Below are 18,041 nucleotides of genomic sequence, written 5' to 3' on the forward strand. Positions count from 1 at the left end.
ATTAAAAATGCATGAACATTTTTTTTGCATCGAAAAAATATCGAACCGTGACACCAAAGTATCGAACCGAACCGAACCGTGAATTTTGTGTATCGTTGCACCCCTAGTAGATAGCTAATGGAGTAAGTGGTAATACAAGGACTAGAATAGAATAGAAATATCCTTTATTGTCCCTCACTGGGGAAATTCAGGTGTTCCGGCAGTAAAGTGACAGGCAGATGGAGCATGCAAAAAAAGTGAAGAATATTAAATTAAAAACAAGAAGTAAGAGACTGTACAGTTATTAAAAGTAGCATAATCAGATAATTTTTTAAATGTAATAAATGTGCTGTATATTTGTGCTTAAAACAACAACAACATACTTTTAAAGAAAATGGAAAAACTGTGCAAATGCCAGCAGACGATTCATTGTGTTTGTTGTGAGCAGTGATGGTTACAAAGTCTAACGGCTGCTGGGAGGAAGGACCTGCGATAACGAATATCTAGTCCTTGTGAAATTCTCTCAACTCATAATGATAGTCAAACCAAGACAGTTAGATGGAAATCATTGCAATGCTCTCTTATTTAGCCAAGAAAGGGTTATGCTGTCTTTACCATCCATGTATATAACCAGTGTTGGGAAGGTTACTTTTAAAATGTATTCCACTCCAGATTACAGATTACATGCTCCAAAATGTATTCTGTAACATATTCCGTTACGTTACTCAATGAGAGTAACGTATTCTGAATACTTTGGATTACTTAATATATTATCATGCTGTTTACAACTACATGAATGTCCTATTGCTGTGTGATTTATTACTATTACTGAAGGTTACTCTCCACACCAACACCAGCTAGATGTTTAAATCTTGATATGAATGAGTAACAGTAGGTGGACATTAGGTAAGGCTGCACTTTTTGCAGCGATCTCGTGTAGAAAACTATTCAGCGCGTATATAAAACAGGTCCGCGGCTCCGAACCGTAGTAAAGGGACCTCTGGCTAATACGTCGGGTTCGTATTTTGACACATACACACAGCACGATCCCACACAGTCATGCGTTCAACGGCAGCCCATTTACAACCGCCACACAACACACACAGAAGTATAGGACACACAAACTTAAGCCAAGCTTGCTCATATTAGTTAATATGCACATACATAGTCAGACTCAGGCCACACATGTTTTTCTTCTCTCTATTTATGAACAAGTGATGTATTTCCATTCTCTCCACCTGTCTAAGTGGCACACACAGCGTACATCATTAGTTATACACACACAACTATGGGCGCACTATATGGAACGCCAGGACTGCAATAATGAATTAATTAAATACACCCTTAAATAATTACTTAAAATGGGAAATAATTAATTAATTATTTATTTATTTCACATTTGACTCCTTCAGGTCTCACCATGAATTTATTTTATCTGTCAACCTCACCCATCAAACCCAGGGGGCGAGGTTAACAATGATCAAGTCAAAACCATTGCTTTGGCCTGGTGGCCATTGTTTTTAGAAGGCGTTTCTGCACACCAACAAACAGCATGTGGAAACTAACAGAACTGAACTTTGAAAAACCCTGTTTGTGTGTCACCAAATACCGTTTTAATATTTTTTAGCCGAGAATGTAGCAGTTTAATCTTCAGATATCTGGTCGGTTTGTCAAGATACAGCCTCTTTGCAAAAGTGCTTCGATGATTTCGGAGATGTCTGCCCAGCCCAGTCTCATGGCAAAGCGTGGGATAGACCTGCTTGCTGCCGACAAAGCGCAGGCCCCAGTAGACAGCTGCCATAACCCCTGCTGTACACTGACTTCATTTATCGGGTTTTTATTTCCTGATGTTCTTATGTGTCCTACGTGTTTCAGTCGCCAATTCTGAATTATAACTAACATTAAAAACATGTTTAAGGAGGAGGGAGAGCAAATAAATCTGATTCACATCTGATCTTTGGGTTTTTGTTCAGTAATCAGCATGACCTGTGTATAAACGCACAAACTTTATTAAAAGAGATAACGTTGGTGTTTCTGTCATGTAGTAACTGCTAGGTTTAACTGTACAAAGGTTGTTCGACATATGAAACACAGACTTCATGATGTTTGGCTGATATTTTTATTGTGAATATTAATCATGAGGGTAAACGGCCCTGTACACCACGGAGCGAGGTCAGCATGTCCACAATATCTTCTGCTCTCTGATTTAACACAGAGTTTCCCAGCTGTGTCACATGTAAGTGTCGGCAGCATCAAACTAATCTAACGGTCATCTGCGAACAATTCACGGATCATATCAATATGATTTTACGGAAACCTACCAGCGACATGAGTGTTTATGTTTGTCATTGCAAAATAACTGTCTGAATGGTTAACTGAAGTTAACTTACTAAATTATAGTTAAGGAGTATCACAGATAACACCCATGTGAGCTGTGTGACTGTTCACCACTACACTGAAATAAGTAGGCTATTACTGAAATACACGTGCTATGTCATAAACTATGATACAAATAGGGAGGTCCTATTAACATGTTTAGTTTTAAAGGACACCTTCCTGCCTTTAGTCTCATTCATGAGCAGTATTGGTTTTCTTCTAACATCCAGAAGTCTGCACCATGTGTTTTATAGTTTCTAACAAGCCTTTGACAGGTAAACATAACATGACCGAAACATAAAAAAAATAAATAAATCACACAAATTATGTGTTAACCTTATTTACAGGTATCTGTATTCTAACAGACACCTGGTGCTTAGAATACAGTTGAATAACTATTAAAAAACAGATGATGTAATATTTCTATCCAGGTTGCAGTCTTCATGATGAACATGCTGTTACAAACTCTGCTCCTCTCGGTGGAAATGTGCCTTCTCTTTCCTCTTTGTATAAAACCAAGTGAGTTTAATGTCAAAATTTAAAAAAAAAAAATCCAAAACACACCAGATAAAGAAAAGCGAATGCACTCTCTGAACACCTAGATTGCACACTTCTTGGAGTGTTCTTGGAGGTGACCTCAACCTTGGACTAAATGAAGACATGGATAGGCTCAATACAGCAGGAACTCAGCGTAATTGGCAGTCCACAAATATAATCAAACAGTATATGAGCGACTTTGGTCTTTGCGATGCATGGCGCTCCCTTCACCCCACCAGTAAGGAATATACTTTTTTCTCGCATGTTCATCACTCTTACTCTCGTCTGGATTATTTTCTGGTCAGCAGCTCACTGCTGAGCGACATTTCAGACACTGAGATTCACCCTATCGCTGTCAGCGATCATGCTCCAGCGATTCATACAAAGAAGAACATTACGCCAAGTGAAAACTGGAGATTTAATACATCAAAGATGAAGACTTTATCAAATATTTTAAAAAAAGAGTGGACTTCATATTTAGACTTTAATGACACTCCCGGAACTTCAACATCTGTTCTATGGGAAGCAGGGAAAGCTGTGATGAGAGGTAAAATAATTTCCTTCTCATCACATAACAAGAAAGAAGAAAACAAAAATATTCAGGAATTAGAAAAAAAAACATCAAATCCCTAAAAGAAGCCTACGTGTCACACCAAGATCAACAAATATTGAGCAAAATACGCAAAACAAAACTAGAATGAAATTATTAATAAAAAAAAAAAAACTAAATTCTTAGTACAAAGACTACACTTACAAAATTTTGAACATGGTAACAAATCTGGTCGATTTCTAGTCAAGTCAAGTCAAGTTTATTTATAAAGCACATTTAAAAACAACCGAGGCTGACCAAAGTGCTGTACAATAAAATACAAATATAAAATACAATAAAACGCAAGTACATAAAACACCTCACTGATAAAACAAATTAAAACAATAAGTTAAACCTTGCTAAAAGCCAATGAGAAGAGGTGAGTTTTAAGAGCAGTTTTAAAAGTTCCTAGGCTTGTGGAGAATCTGATGTGAGGAGGTAAACTGTTCCACAGTCTGGGTGCAGCCACAGCAAAAGCCCTCTCTCCCCTAGTCTTTAGTCTGTACCTGGGAACATCTAAAAGCATCAGGTCTGCTGACCTCAAAGATCTCCTGGGGCGGTAAATGCTAAGAAGCTCTGCCAGGTAAGGAGGTTCAGTACCGTTAAGAACCTTAAAAACCAGCAGTAAAATTTTAAAATCAATCCTAAAAGCAACTGGAAGCCAGTGGAGAGAGCAGAGGACCGGAGTGATGTGGTCTCTCTTTTTGGAACCGGTCAGCATGCGAGCAGCAGCGTTCTGCACCAGTTGGAGGCGATGCAGACAGGAACGATCTAAACCAGCATAATAATAATAATAATAATAATGGATTGGATTTATATAGCACTTTTCAAGGCACCCAAAGCGCTTTACAATACCACTATTCATTCACTCTCACATTCATACACTGGTGGAGGCAGCTACAGTTGTAGCCACAGCTGCCCTGGGGCAGACTGACAGAAGCGAGGCTGCCATATCGCGCCATCGGCCCCTCTGGCCAACACCAGTAGGCAAGTAGGGTAAAGTGTCTTGCCCAGGGACACAACGACCAGGACAGAGAGCCCAAGGATCGAACCGGCGACCTTCCGGTTACAGATGTGATTCCCAACCCACTGAGCCACGGTCGCCCGTTACAGGGAGTTACAGTAGTCCAGCCGTGAACCAGCTAAAAATAAATAAAGAAAAAACAACTGTATGTGCTGTTCAAGATTCATCTGGGAACACAATATATGACCCAAAAAAATAAACAACATTTTCTGGGATTTCTATAAAACTTTATATTCACCACAAATAAACCCATCTAAAAACAAAATTGATCAGTTTTTGGACAACATAACTCTTCCAAAATTACTAGACAGTCAAGCAATGGCACTGGATTCGCCACTGACGCCAGGCAAACTCCAGGAAGCCCTGATAAGTATGTCCAGTAATAAGGCTCCAGGTCCAGACAGCTTTCTACAAAGATTTGTTTTTGGAAATTCTTTCATTAACTGGTTAAAAATATTATACAACTTCTCAACAGCTTGTGTCAAAATAAACGATCAAAAATCCTCCAGCTTCTGTCTCCTGAGGGCACCAGGCAGGGATGCCCACTCTCCCCTTCACTTTTTGCAATTTTTATTGAACCACTAGCAGCAGCAATTAGACAGAATTCAGTAATTACGGGAATAAAATGCAAGAAGGTAGAAAATAAAATCAGTCTTTATGCGGATGATGTGTTTTTTTTTTTCTCCAAAACTCAAACTCTCTGGGGTAATTGCAGTGATAAATTCTTTTGCAAGAGTTTCAGATTATTCAATGAACTGGTCAAAATCTACAGTCCTTCCGATTAATTGCTCCTTCCATAATTCTTCTTCTACACCACTGCAATCTGGAAAATAAAATAAAAATTTAGGTATTAATATGTTTCTTAAGCTTACAGAGCTAACTAAATTAAACCATATCCCACTTTTAAAGAAATTAGAAGGCGATCTGGCTAGGTGGAAATGTCTACCCATATCACTCATGGGAAGGGAGGCCGCTATAAAAATTATGGTCTTACCAAAAATTATTTATTCTCAGTGATCCCGACTAAACCATCACAAGATTGGTTCAGATCTCTAGCTTCGTATATGACTACATTCCTTTGGAAAGATAAACCGCCCCACCTACAAGCTTAAAAACACTACAAAAGACCAAGGATAAAGGAGGATTAGATCTACCTAACTTTCAACAGTACTTTTTAGCCAACAGGCTTCAGTTCATCTCTAGATGGTTAAAACATGGTAGCACCATGCCCTCCCAGGTTTTAAATGGACCTTAGAACACACACACAAAAACAATACATATGAGCGGGCGGAGGGAGGTTTGGGGTCTTCATACACCCCCGTTCTCTGTTGTAGGTCGGGGCGGGGGGCCTGGGAGAAGTTGGCCGTCTGATTGGGGTCTGGGGTGTAGGGCCTCCCTACTACTGCGGAGTCAGGGGCGGACTGCTTGTCTCCACCCCAGGGAAAAGGGTAAAACCTCCTGGGTGCAGTTTCCCCCTCTGGAAGCAAGGGTACCTGGACCTGGGGTATAGAGTATGTTTGTGGATTGTGATTGTGTGTACAGTGTCTTTTTATGTCTGTCTCCACATGGGTGAGTGCTGAGTATTTGCATATGTGTGCATGGGGGTGGGAATGGATGTTCCTATTTCTATGTGCATGTTTGTCTGTGTCTATATGTCAGGTTGGGTATTAGACGCCACCTCTCTAGGGACATCTCAGGCCCTCCAAGGTATGGAGGTCTATCTCCCCTCACCACTCTCCCTGCCGGTGGCTGACACCCTCAGACATCGGTGCGTTGGTGGTTCTTGGTGTTCTTGGTGGTTCCACTTTGTATAGTAAATCTTGGTATAGTAAATCCATTAATCCATTGGGCATCTTTCTTGGCCTTCAGACAATAATTCTGATGGTAAAAGAACCAAATGGGACAGGCGGCAAAAAAAAAAAAAAAAAAAAAAAAAAAAAGGAGCAGCAATAGAGGCTCGGAGTCAAAAAATTTTAATATTTGGTACAGAAGCCTTTGTTAACAATTACAGAGGTCAAACGGTTCCTGTAGTTCATCACCAGGTTTGGACGCACTGCAGGAGGGATTTTGGCCCACTCATCCATACAGAGCTTCTCTAAGTCTGTCAGGTTTCGGGGCTGTCGCTGAGCAACACAGAGTTTCAGCTCCCTCCAAAGATTTTCTATTGGATTTAGGTCTGGAGACTGGCTAGGCCACTCCAGAACCTTAATATGCTTCTTATGGAGCCACTCCTTGGTTTTCCTGGCTGTGTGCTTTGGGTCATTGTCATGTTGGAAGACCCAGCCACGACCCATCTTCAATGCTCTGACTGAGGGAAGGAGGTTTTTGCCCAATATGCCACAATGCATGGCCCCGTTCATCCTCTCCTTAATACAGTGCAGTCGTCCTGTCCGCTGTGCAGAAAAACACCCCAGAGCATGATGTTTTCAGCCCCACGCTTCACTGTAGGTACGGTATTATTGGGATGATACTCATCATTCTTCTTCCTCCAAACACGGCGAATGGAGTTAAGACCAAAAAGTCTATCTGACCACATGACTTTCTCCCATGACTCCTCTGGATTATCCAGATGATCCCTGGCAAACTTCAGACTGGACTTGGGCTGACTTAAGCAGGGGAACCTTCCATGCGATGCAAGATTTTAAACCATGACGTCTTAGTGTATTACTGATAGTAGCCTTGGAAACAATGGTCCCTACTCTCTTCATGGCATTGACCAGCTCCTCACGTGTAGTTCTGGGCTGATTCTTCACCATTCTTAGCATCATTGGAATCCCACAAGGAGAGATCTTCCGTGGGGCCCCAGTCCGAGGGACATTGACAGTCATCATTAGTTGTTCTTTGTTCACCAAGCAATTGCCTCGTAGCCCTTTCCAGCTTTGTGAAGGTCTACAAGTTTTTCTTTTGTGTCTTTTGACAGCTCTTTGGTTTTGCCCATACTTAGACTTTGGCTGATTGTGGGGTGCACAGGTCTCTTTATGACAGCTAACGACCTCAAACAGGTGCTACTAATTTAGAATCATGAGCAGAGTGTAGCTGGACTATTTGAAAGCAAAATAACAGGTCTTTGAGGGTCAGAAATCTGGCTGATAAGCAAGTAATCAAATACTTATTTGACACAGAAATTCAAAAATAAATTGTTCAAAGATCATACAATGTGATTTCCGGATTTTTCTTTTTAGATTCTGTCTCTCACAGTGGAAATGCACCTATGCTGAAAATTGTAGATTCCTCAGTGATTTCTAAGTAAGAGAACTTGCAAAATAACAGGGTGATCAAATACTTATTGATCTCACTGTACGTGCAGCCAATGGAGTGAAGCCAGGATGGTTCAAAGTCATGCACAGGCATTTTGAACCAGCTGCAAATGAGAGAGAAGACACTGACTAACTCCAAAATGCAGAGCATTATAGTAATCCAAACGAGATGAAATAAAAGCCTAGATTACTGTTTCAAAATGCAGCCTGGATAAAATAGGTTTTACCTTTGCCAAGCATCTTAAATGATAAAAACTTGGCTTTACAGTACCCTTAATTTGAGCGTCCAATTTAATACACCACATTGCACTTAATCATCAGTTAATATTAATCTCTGACTTCCTCAGCGAGTCTTTGTCCTGACTTCCTCCCTTCACCCCCATCCACTCCTGATTCTGCTTCCTGTTCCCGTTTTTCCTTCCCACTGTTGCCAAGTGCTTGCTCATAGAGGGTTGTCTGTTTGTTGGAGTGCCTTTCTAATATTGTAAGATCTCCTTGAGGTGATGTGTGGTGTGATATAAATTAAACTGAACTGAACTAAAATGAATCAAATTGAATTGAACTGACCTGAGAGGCTAGAGCAATATGTGTAACAAAGAAAATCTCTATTAAATACTAAATATATATACCAATATTATTGTTATATATATTACTAATATATTCTTTGAAGTTAGTTCATTTAAACTAACAACCCTCTGTCTTCTGTACTTCAGTGTTTCTAAATTTTCATTGCATTCCACGACCACTTCCACTGGCTCAATCACTCCATTTTGGGCAAAAACATTAAAATTATAAATCAAATATGTACAAATAGACACACAAAGACTGACAAATCTTTTTAAATATAGAACATAGTAGAAATAATAAAAACACACCACTAAGTCACACTAAGTCAGCCCCGAGCTTATCTAATGTGGGACAGGAAGTACATGTCATGGTCCTGGGCCCGTGACCCAGCGTTTTGAGTTTATTGTTATTATTTTCTAGCTTCTTCTGATTTTGTGTTAATTCTTATTTTGAATTAGTTCTTAGGGTTTGGTTCTTGTGTTTAATGTTTTAGTGTTCTCCTTTCTGTGCTCTGTTCGCATCCCTGAGTCAGTATTGTAGAACAGCTTTTGAATTTCCTGTTTTACTTTGAAGGTCTGTGTCTCGTCGTGTCTAATTAGGTTCAGCTGTGTTCCCGCATTACCTTGTGTGTATTTATAGTGTGTGCCTGCCTGTGTTCCTTGTCGGTTCGTCTTTGTTATTTGGTAATCTCTGCGTCTCTCTGCTCTCCCTTCTGCTCTTCATTCCCTGCGTAACCTCCTTATGTTTTCCCCTGCAGTTATGGTTTCGTGTTTTGTTTGTTATTAGTTTTCCCCAGTTTAGGTTTATGTTTAGTTCTGCCCTCGCCTCTGTAAATAAACTCACTCGCATCACTGCAACTTGGGTCCTCCTTCACTTTACCACACAACTGCTGCCCCAGCCAGACACTACAGCCCTTATATAAAAGGGACCAGTACTGTCAATAAAGACACCACGGTGAATTTGAATCGATGTCAGATTAATGCCAACACCAAGACACACATACAGATGTGCACAGGTGGCCTTAATGCACACCAGCAGCCCAAAGGTGTCACCAGGGTTTCCTCACAGTATGTGTGGAATCAAAACTCACGTTCAAACACGTTCTTAATGTGAGCCGTATTCTCAGGAGGACCAGCTAGGTGAAATAAAATAACAAAATCCAGCGTACACCCAGGAGGCAACCTGACTGAACAGATACAATAATTCAATTTGCTGTTCAGTTACATTCAAATTCATGCTTTCCCTCCTTTAATTAAACGCTTGCACATGTTGGTGCTGAGCAGACGCAAATACAGTCAAATAAAATCCATCCCAGCGCCCAGTATTCTTCCTGATTAAACAAATGGGGGATTTGATATTTAGCATCAAGCTTTTGTGTGTGTGTGCAAAGCAAATCAGTAATTTGCTAGCGTGAAATGACATTCAAAGCAATGTATAGTTAACAAACTGAAACTAATGAACACATTTCAAGGGAGTCCAGAGGATGAGAATGAACGCAGCAAGCAGACTCAGCTTCAATATCAGTCACACATTTGGCACCTGTAGACAGCAAACACATAATTACAAAGGATTCCTACATTTTGCTGGTGTGATGACATGACTGCAGGTTGTTGCGTACACACACACAACCTGAAGAAGCTATCCATCTATCCATCACCTGTAATCTGTTATTTAAACCATCAAACTGCTAATGTTGTTCATGAAAAAACATACAGTTGAGTGTTGAGTGTCCAAGTCTTAGCTGCGGGCACCTCAAATTGTCAGTTTTTATTCTGAGAACTTGATAAAGAACCAGAAAGCATCTGTGTTACCAAATTAGTGTAAATGGCCTTCAGTTGAGTTTTAGCAGAGAGCTTGAAAGTGATTGTCCATTTACTTTAATGTAATGATGAAGAGTTCTATCAAAAAATACCTAAAATAACCAGTACTTTGGAGCATAGCGTACTACCCTGCTAACAGCATGAATTTACCCATGAGCAGTCTACTGGACACACTTGATGTTATTTGGAGTTGAGCCAGTATTCTTACATGTCTTTGTTTTACCCTTGAAAATACTGGAGCCAGACTAAGTGACAGAGACCACTAAAAACAAGATCACCCTGAGCGTGCTGTCAACACAGGTCACAATCATACCGTGTATTTCACAAATATTTGTGGGGCAAATAAAAGAAAGGCCACACGTATTCTGTGCATGTGTTTATCTGACGTGAGACTCCATGGCAAGCAAAAAAACCCAAACCTGTCCCTGTGCACATGCACATGAATGAAAGAGAGACAGAGATGTGCAATCTTTTCGTTGGATATTGAAGATTTCGTCAGTGCTCGTGAAGGTTATGGAAGGTTTTGATGCAGAAGGAAGGCAGGAAGGAAGGAAGGTTGGGTGGATGGATGATGGATGGATGATAGAGCAGGACAAGTATCAGAAAGAAAGGGGAATTAGAGATATATTAGAAATAATAATAGAGCTCTCTTTATCTAATAATAGAAAAAAATAAGGTGACAAATCAGTTCTTCGGTCCCTGGACCACTGGCACATCAACTAAGAGAATATCTTTTGTTTTTTTTGGTAAATCCTCCTCATCATCATCCAGAGACTTGGAAAATCAATGCTAAGGCACATGAAACCTGTTATGTATCCTGGTATGTGGTGGCTCAGTCATTCAGCCTAGAGACCAGCCGATCTCTCACACTGTATAGTCTCAGGGCCAAACATATGGCAACAAAGATATAGACAATCAGAAAGAGTCTGAACAGAAATAGTTCAAATATAGTTCAGAAAGAGTACAATTTCTTTCATTTCAACTTTGCCATTTATTGGGTAAAATCACTCAAAATAAACAAATAAAACATAACCTAAACATGCAATTTGTTTCTGGATAGATGGCAATGAGGAGAAGAAAGGCAGCATGAGCTGGCTGTTGCATCCATCCAAACAACACTATAATTTCTATGGAGAATGTCTGTATACTTCAATCTATCACCAGCAAAGAGCCTGACACCTGTTGTGAATATGTATGAGTTTATGGCGATTAAAAGCAGGAGAGCACTGACAATGATAGCACAGACAGAAGAGCTATGGGCCATTCAAAGCTGCAGAGATGTGATTCATCTGCCCCACACCACTCCGCACAGCTACTTTATTGGTTTTGTAATTCCCCTCTTTTTCCCCCTCAAGTCTTTCCAATCCACTCCCACTTCCTTTTTTGCTGGATCTGTGTACAAATTAATCTTTTCTACTCCGCCCTTGCTTTTCAGCCAGACCCATACAGCAGCATATGAAAAGCAAAACATCCCCTAAACAAAGAGAAAAAAGGGAAAGTCTTCAGAGACTGGGATTCAAAGTCACCCGAGACTTTTAGTAGCTACAGCTATGGTATCAATTTGAAAATCCTAGGGGACTTCTTTATGCGCATTCACAAACATTGGTGTTCACCCGCCTGGTGGGTGGACGACATCAGCTTTGCACATTTGAGCCATAAAAAAAGCCATAAAATGTCATTACCGTCAGGGTTCCTGGGTCGTTGACCCAGTGATTTCAGTTTGTTCATGCTCAGTTTAGTTCGCCACATTAATGTTCTCACTTCCTGTTTTTTCCCGTGTCAGCTTGTCTCTTGTGTCATTTGTCAGATTATGTTCAGCCCTGTACTCACCTGTTTCCAATCATTGTCATCATTCAACCTGTGTATTTAATTCCTCGGTTTCACCAGTTCTTTGTCGTGTCATTGATGTTGATGTTGTGTACGCTGTCCGTGTTTCCAATCCAGCCAGTTCAGTCATTTCAGTTCAGCCAGCTGGCTCAGTTCAGTCAGCCCTCCGTTTCATGTCCTGTTTCATCCGCTCATCATCATAAACCACCAGGCTTCACCTACCTGCGAGTCCTGCGTTTGGGTTCCTTCTTACTCGCCTCCACACATATGTGGACGCAGGTCCTAGGAGGTTAAATAACAAAATCTCCACCACAGTAAGAAGCCATTCTTAAAGTGTAGGTTGACACAGTATGAGCTCAGTCTAACTGCATCTCTCTTTCAGCACTGACAGATTTGACTCAGTTATTGTGTGGTGCACTTTCAGTAATGTCTCTTTAGGCCTTTTCGAGCAGTAAAAGCAAACACCTCAGGGATACAGTCAGATGGAATGAATGAGGCAGGCAACGCTTTTGTTCAAGAACTTCCTTTGACTTCTTTCCAAAAAGTTTTGTTTACCAACCTCTGAGAGTAACTGCCGACAGTGCTGAGGATGTTGCTGTATAGCGAACAATCACTGATCATCAGTCATGCCAAGCAAGAGTGTCTGTCCACAGGGAGGGAGAAACACATACTCTGTGTGGTGGATAAACGAGACGAGCTGAGGTCTTTCCCTGGTGATGTGTTAATGGGACTTGCAGAGACAAAGAATTTAAAAAAAGAGTATTTTAGAATATTTTTCATTTAAAAATGTCACATTGTGTGACAGCTTCCATATCTCTTGAGAGGAATAAGCAGAAAGGTACGTCTGCTCAATTAAAGATGGCAGTACTTATTTGGCAGTAGTAATTTCAGCCTTGTTCTTATACAGTGCCTTTCTACTCCACTTGAGCACCAAAGTGCTTTATACAGCATGTCTCATTCACCCATTCACACACAGTCATACTCCTGAACGCATCAAAAGCAACTTAGTCCTGTATCTTAATATTGAATCAGTATGTAACTTTGCCAAAACAATGTTGGACTGTGGTTTCCTCTGGTCCCCTCCCCAATCGGACCAGGAGGGACATGTTTAGCTGCATGTTCTCCTAAAATAGCTGGCTGTCTGAGTGGTGCCCAAAGAACGATGTGGGCTTCATAGATAATTGGGAAACTTTCTGGAGGAAACCTGGTCTTTTTAGGAGAGACTGCATCCATCTCACTTTAGATGGAGCAGCTCTCATTTCTAGAATTAATTAATGCTTCAATCTTAAATATGATCAACCTATCTCTAATAATCAGCTATGTACCACAGGCCTTCAAGCTGGCTGTAGTTAAACCTTTACTCAAAAAGCATCTCCAGACCCAGCAGTCTTAGCAATTATAGGCCAATCTCCAACCTTCCTTTCATATCAAACATCCTTGAAAGAGTAGTTGTCAAACAGCTAACAGATCATCTGCAGAGGAATGGTTTATTTGAAGAGTTTCAGTCAGGTTTCAGAGCTCATCACAGCACAGAAACAGCTTTAGTGAAGGTTACAAATGATCTTCTTATGGCCTCTGACAGTGGACTCATCTCTGTGCTTGTCCTGCTAGACCTTAGTGCAGCGTTCGATACTGTTGACTATAATAATTTATTACAGCATGCTGACCAGCATATTAGAGCATGTAGTAATACTCAAAGGGGGTCATATGATTGTTGGGGTTTTTTCTGCTTTTTTTGTATTATTGCAGGGTTTTTACCTTAAACCACATTGAGGCAGCCATTGTTGTGATTTAATTTTATATATGAAACTGAATTGAACTGAACTGAATAGACAATGTCTGGTCAGCTGGTACTATTTTACTTTTCTAAGACTATTAATGGAGTCTTCATTAAAGGACATATCACAGTTTGGGTCATGGCAGCAGCACCTCCCCAGAATATAGGAATACAAATAAATAAATACAAATTTTCCTCCTTTACATGTGATTTCCTCTTTTAGCATCATCTATAAAGAGAAGGAAAGTTTGGGTATCTGTAGCAAGAAATTACCAGCCTTCCATCAACCGTGGTGTCATCCATTTAACTGCCTGTCCTAATTTTTTTTTTTTTTTTTTTTTTGGCCATTAGACATTGGACTGAATGACAAATTTGGAACAGACTCTCAAACATACATTAGGATCGAGAGGGGAAGAAAATGACTCGGTAGGTGAGGTTATGCATTATAGGTCATTATATGAGCAGCCTGAGAGCCACTCAGCCACCATTAACCACGATGAGGGGTGAATGGGACCATTTCCTGCTGGGACGTAATGGAAGAGATGTGGAGTACATGTTCAGAACTGATGGCTTCAGATGTTCCATGCTGGAAATTAACACTAAGGCCACACTCTGGACTATAGTACAGAATCTGTTTTTAATGCACTGCCCACAAGTCATTTATAGCAAAACCTGTTTCTCTGCTACCTTAAGTGGAACTGATGTACATAATGTGTAATAATGTCACTCCATATACAGTACAGTTAGCAAACAGAAATGTAAGTGTTTGAAATAAGCACTGTTAAAATAAGACAATATTTCAGTGATTCTTAGGAGCTGTGGCGTGTCCAGCGCCACCCCCCCCCCAACCAGACTGGCCACCCCAGGTGCCACCCCGAAGCTAAAACAATAAAATTCAATCAAATATCAAATGTACGATTATGTTTTCACAGTGAAGCTCAGATATCCGAGTGTAAGTGAATGCAGCATCGGCTTGTGCACTATGAGCATCACCTTAGCAAAGGAAGGAGAGCCAAGCACGAAAGACAGCACAGTAGAAAACAATTTTAGAGAATAAATGTCCCGGTAAGTAATATTAAGTTTGTTGAGTTTAGTAAACTTTGGTGAAATTAGAATACCAAGGAAAAAATAACACTTAAAGAATTAGTGCAACCGTCGAATACTTCAGACAGTAGGCTACTGGGGGAGCTAGCATAAGAGTTACGAGTTATAGGATATAATCCAAGTCGTAACATTGCTGTGTGGAGCTGCAGGTTTGGTTGCAGGTTAATACTGGCAGTGTCATCATGCGTATTTCATCATCAGCCAGTGTTGTTCTTTATACATCAATATTACCAAAGTTTACCATGAGGCAGCACTTACACTACACTGTGCGGTCTAGCTAATTTCTCTCATTACTTTCCTATCTGCCAGCTCCATGTTATGAATAGAGTGTAAATCACCCCTGTGCCATGTTCAATGCAGGGATGTGCAGTTCTGGTTCTCAAGGCTCCTGTCCTCCCGGTTTCAGATGTTTCATTTACAGACTCGTGCACAAATAGGCGTTTGGGGATTATTTGATTTGAACTGGCTATGTTGGTATAGGTAACATCTAAAACGTGCAGGATAGGGGTCCATGAGAGCCAGAATCTGACATCCCCGACTTCTAGTCAAGGTCTTACATCAGGAAAGTTGTTGTCTTTTTTTAATAGGCAGATAAAGTTTTGCATTGGCTAATTTGCCAATTGTATGTTAAAAATGTTCGTATTTTAATATTCAAAAATGTTTTGCCCAAAACATATGTGCACTATATGTCAGTAAAAATACTATGATGTCCTTGACTGCTGAACAAACACTGACTGATTGTATCTCTTGTACTTTATCAACACAGTATCTAAAAACTTTGCACCGTAGTGGTTAAAATCTCATTCTAATAAGAGTTAAAAGTGCATTCAGTTATTAGGTTTATAGGGTTATTGAATTATGGTTAACCGTTGGTAGAATTTTTTTTTAACATTACATCTGCCACCCTTCTCCAAATCTGTGCCCCTACCTGGCCCCCCCAACAAGTATTTTCTAGACACGCCACTGTTTAGGAGGAACAGTGAAAACCAAACAATGAATTCAAACATATCAGTTTCAGCCTAATTCATCACAAGGATTAGTCAAAGATATATATCATATATGTTTGAGCTATTATCATTATCAAGTAAGTCTTTTATTTTTCAGGATTAAAGTTATTCAAGTGCCAGGGCTGCACTGTATCAAGCACATCCCGTCTCAAACACGGTGCTCTTGAGTAAAATACAAATAATAATAATAATAATAATAATAATAATAATAATAATAATAATAATAATAATAATAATAATAAAAAATAACTTTAGCAAAGATGAGTGGGAGTAAGGAAGAGAGGCAGGATTTCACAAGCCCTGTAGGCACAGGGTCAAGATGACACATGGCAGGCTTTGATTTGCATATAAACTCAGAAATATCAGATAAATCAGGAAGATGAAAAGTGGAAAACGGCTCAAAATAGAGAAACAGTTCTGGAGAGGGGGTAGACACAACATTTGAACAGAGTTAAATGGCCTGCATTTTGTATAGTGCTTTACTCAGTCCCTAAGGACCCCAAAGCGCTTCACACTACATTCAGCCATTCACACACTGGTGATGGCAGCTACATTGTAGCCACAGCCACCCTGGGGCGCACTGACAGAGGCGAGGCTGCCGGACACTGGTGCCACCGGGCCCTCTGACCACCACCAGTAGGCAAACACGGGGTTCGTATCTTGCCCAAGGATATTTGGCATGCAGCCAGGAGGCAACCTGGGATCGAACCACCGACCTTCTGATTAGTGGCTGACCTGCTCTGCCACCTGAGCTACAGCCACCCCAAGTGGCTAGTGAGAGTTGCTAGTGGACGTTATTGATTTTTGTAGTCCACAAGAAGCATCAAGGAGTTACAGGTTTCAGAAGAAGAGAAGTGTGGTGGTAAAGCGTTGGGGGTTGAATTAGTTTGTTGAGAACCGAAAACAAAATCCTTGCGTTGCCCTCATAAGAACTGATAATACCTGAGTAGAAATTTTGTTTGGCCTTGTTGATGGAGTCTTTATACTGAAGTACGTGGTATTTGTAGATTTCTGCATCAACAGTTAAACCAGATTTCTTATATCTACACTCAAGCTGCTGAGCTTTGGCCTTCAGAGCTCGGAGGTCAGAGGTAAACCAGGGAGCAGAGCGAGCGAAGGAAACGGAGTGAGTTTTTACAGGAGCCAGAGAATCAAGGACATTGAGTAAACAATTATTATAATATAACAACAAATTATCAGGAGTAGAATAGAAGTCTGGAATCTGAATATTGTCCAATCAATGTTCTTGATGTTGCGGAACGAGATGAGACGGGTTGGTTTGACAGAAGAGCAGCTGAGAGTGAAGTTAATTGAAAGGAAGTGGTCAGTTATGGGAATTTCAGCAGCAGAAAGATTTGAGGGAGTAAGACCAGAACAGCAGATCAAGTCCAAGGTATGTCCTTTGGAGTGAGTGGGAAAGTCAATAAATTGTTTAAATCCAAAGCCCTCGAGACAGGAGGAAAAGTCTCTGGTGAGCAGAAGGTCACTATTATCCATATGAATGTTGAAATCTCCCACCAAGATCACATTTGGGGAGAGAGATGAAAGATGGGTTAGTAGATTAGCAAAGTCACTGAGGAAGACAGGGTTAGGTCCAGTCAGCTCACATGCAAGGCACTGTATGGAACTAAAGGTATCAACATTTACTGGCAGGACTTTCAAGTGCTGGTGAAAAATGACCGCGAGACCCCCACAACCTGAGCAGTGAGGTCTAGAAAAGTAAACAAACCCCTGAGAACTAGATTTATTTAGATGAGAAAAGTCATCAGGTTGTTGCCAGGTTTCAGTTAAACAGAAAAGGTCAAACATACAGTCAGATAGGAGGTCTTGGATGAGAGGTCCCTTACTTGTCAGTGAGCGGATGTTTAGAAGGCCGAAGTTGAGTGGAGTATTTCCTTTTTTGCTAATCGCAGTGGGTGCCCTGGTGAGGTGGGCTAGAGATCGGTGGTTGACAGCCCGATCAGGGTTCCTGCGAGGGCGGCAAGTAGCAGGCCAAAATGATTTGATTCCACTGGAGTTGAGGAAAATCCTGCGGGACCCACGATGGATATATCTCCAGCGAGGCTGGAAAGTGATGTCTAGGCGGTAGTGGAGCTCCGCCGGCGATGGGAGCGACAGCTGGTCGTGAAGGCGCAGGAGCTCAGCGGCAGTATAGCGGAGCAGTCCAGCCGTAGGAT

General features: G+C 40.8%; 1 protein-coding gene and 1 long non-coding RNA gene across 2 annotated transcripts in view; one reads left to right on the forward strand and one right to left on the reverse strand.

Moving 5' to 3' along the window:
- Positions 1–18,041, reverse strand: part of fhit (fragile histidine triad diadenosine triphosphatase) — a 127,791-nt gene that overhangs the window by 77,296 nt on the left and 32,454 nt on the right. The window lies entirely within an intron of this gene.
- LOC120731863 lies at positions 2,297–2,651 on the forward strand. The gene is made up of 2 exons (XR_005695430.1): positions 2,297–2,499; positions 2,621–2,651. It is a non-coding gene; the product is annotated as an uncharacterized LOC120731863 (long non-coding RNA).

This window comes from Simochromis diagramma, unplaced genomic scaffold (assembly GCF_900408965.1).
Source record: "Simochromis diagramma unplaced genomic scaffold, fSimDia1.1 OVJJ01000352.1, whole genome shotgun sequence".
Classification (NCBI taxonomy): domain Eukaryota; kingdom Metazoa; phylum Chordata; class Actinopteri; order Cichliformes; family Cichlidae; genus Simochromis; species Simochromis diagramma.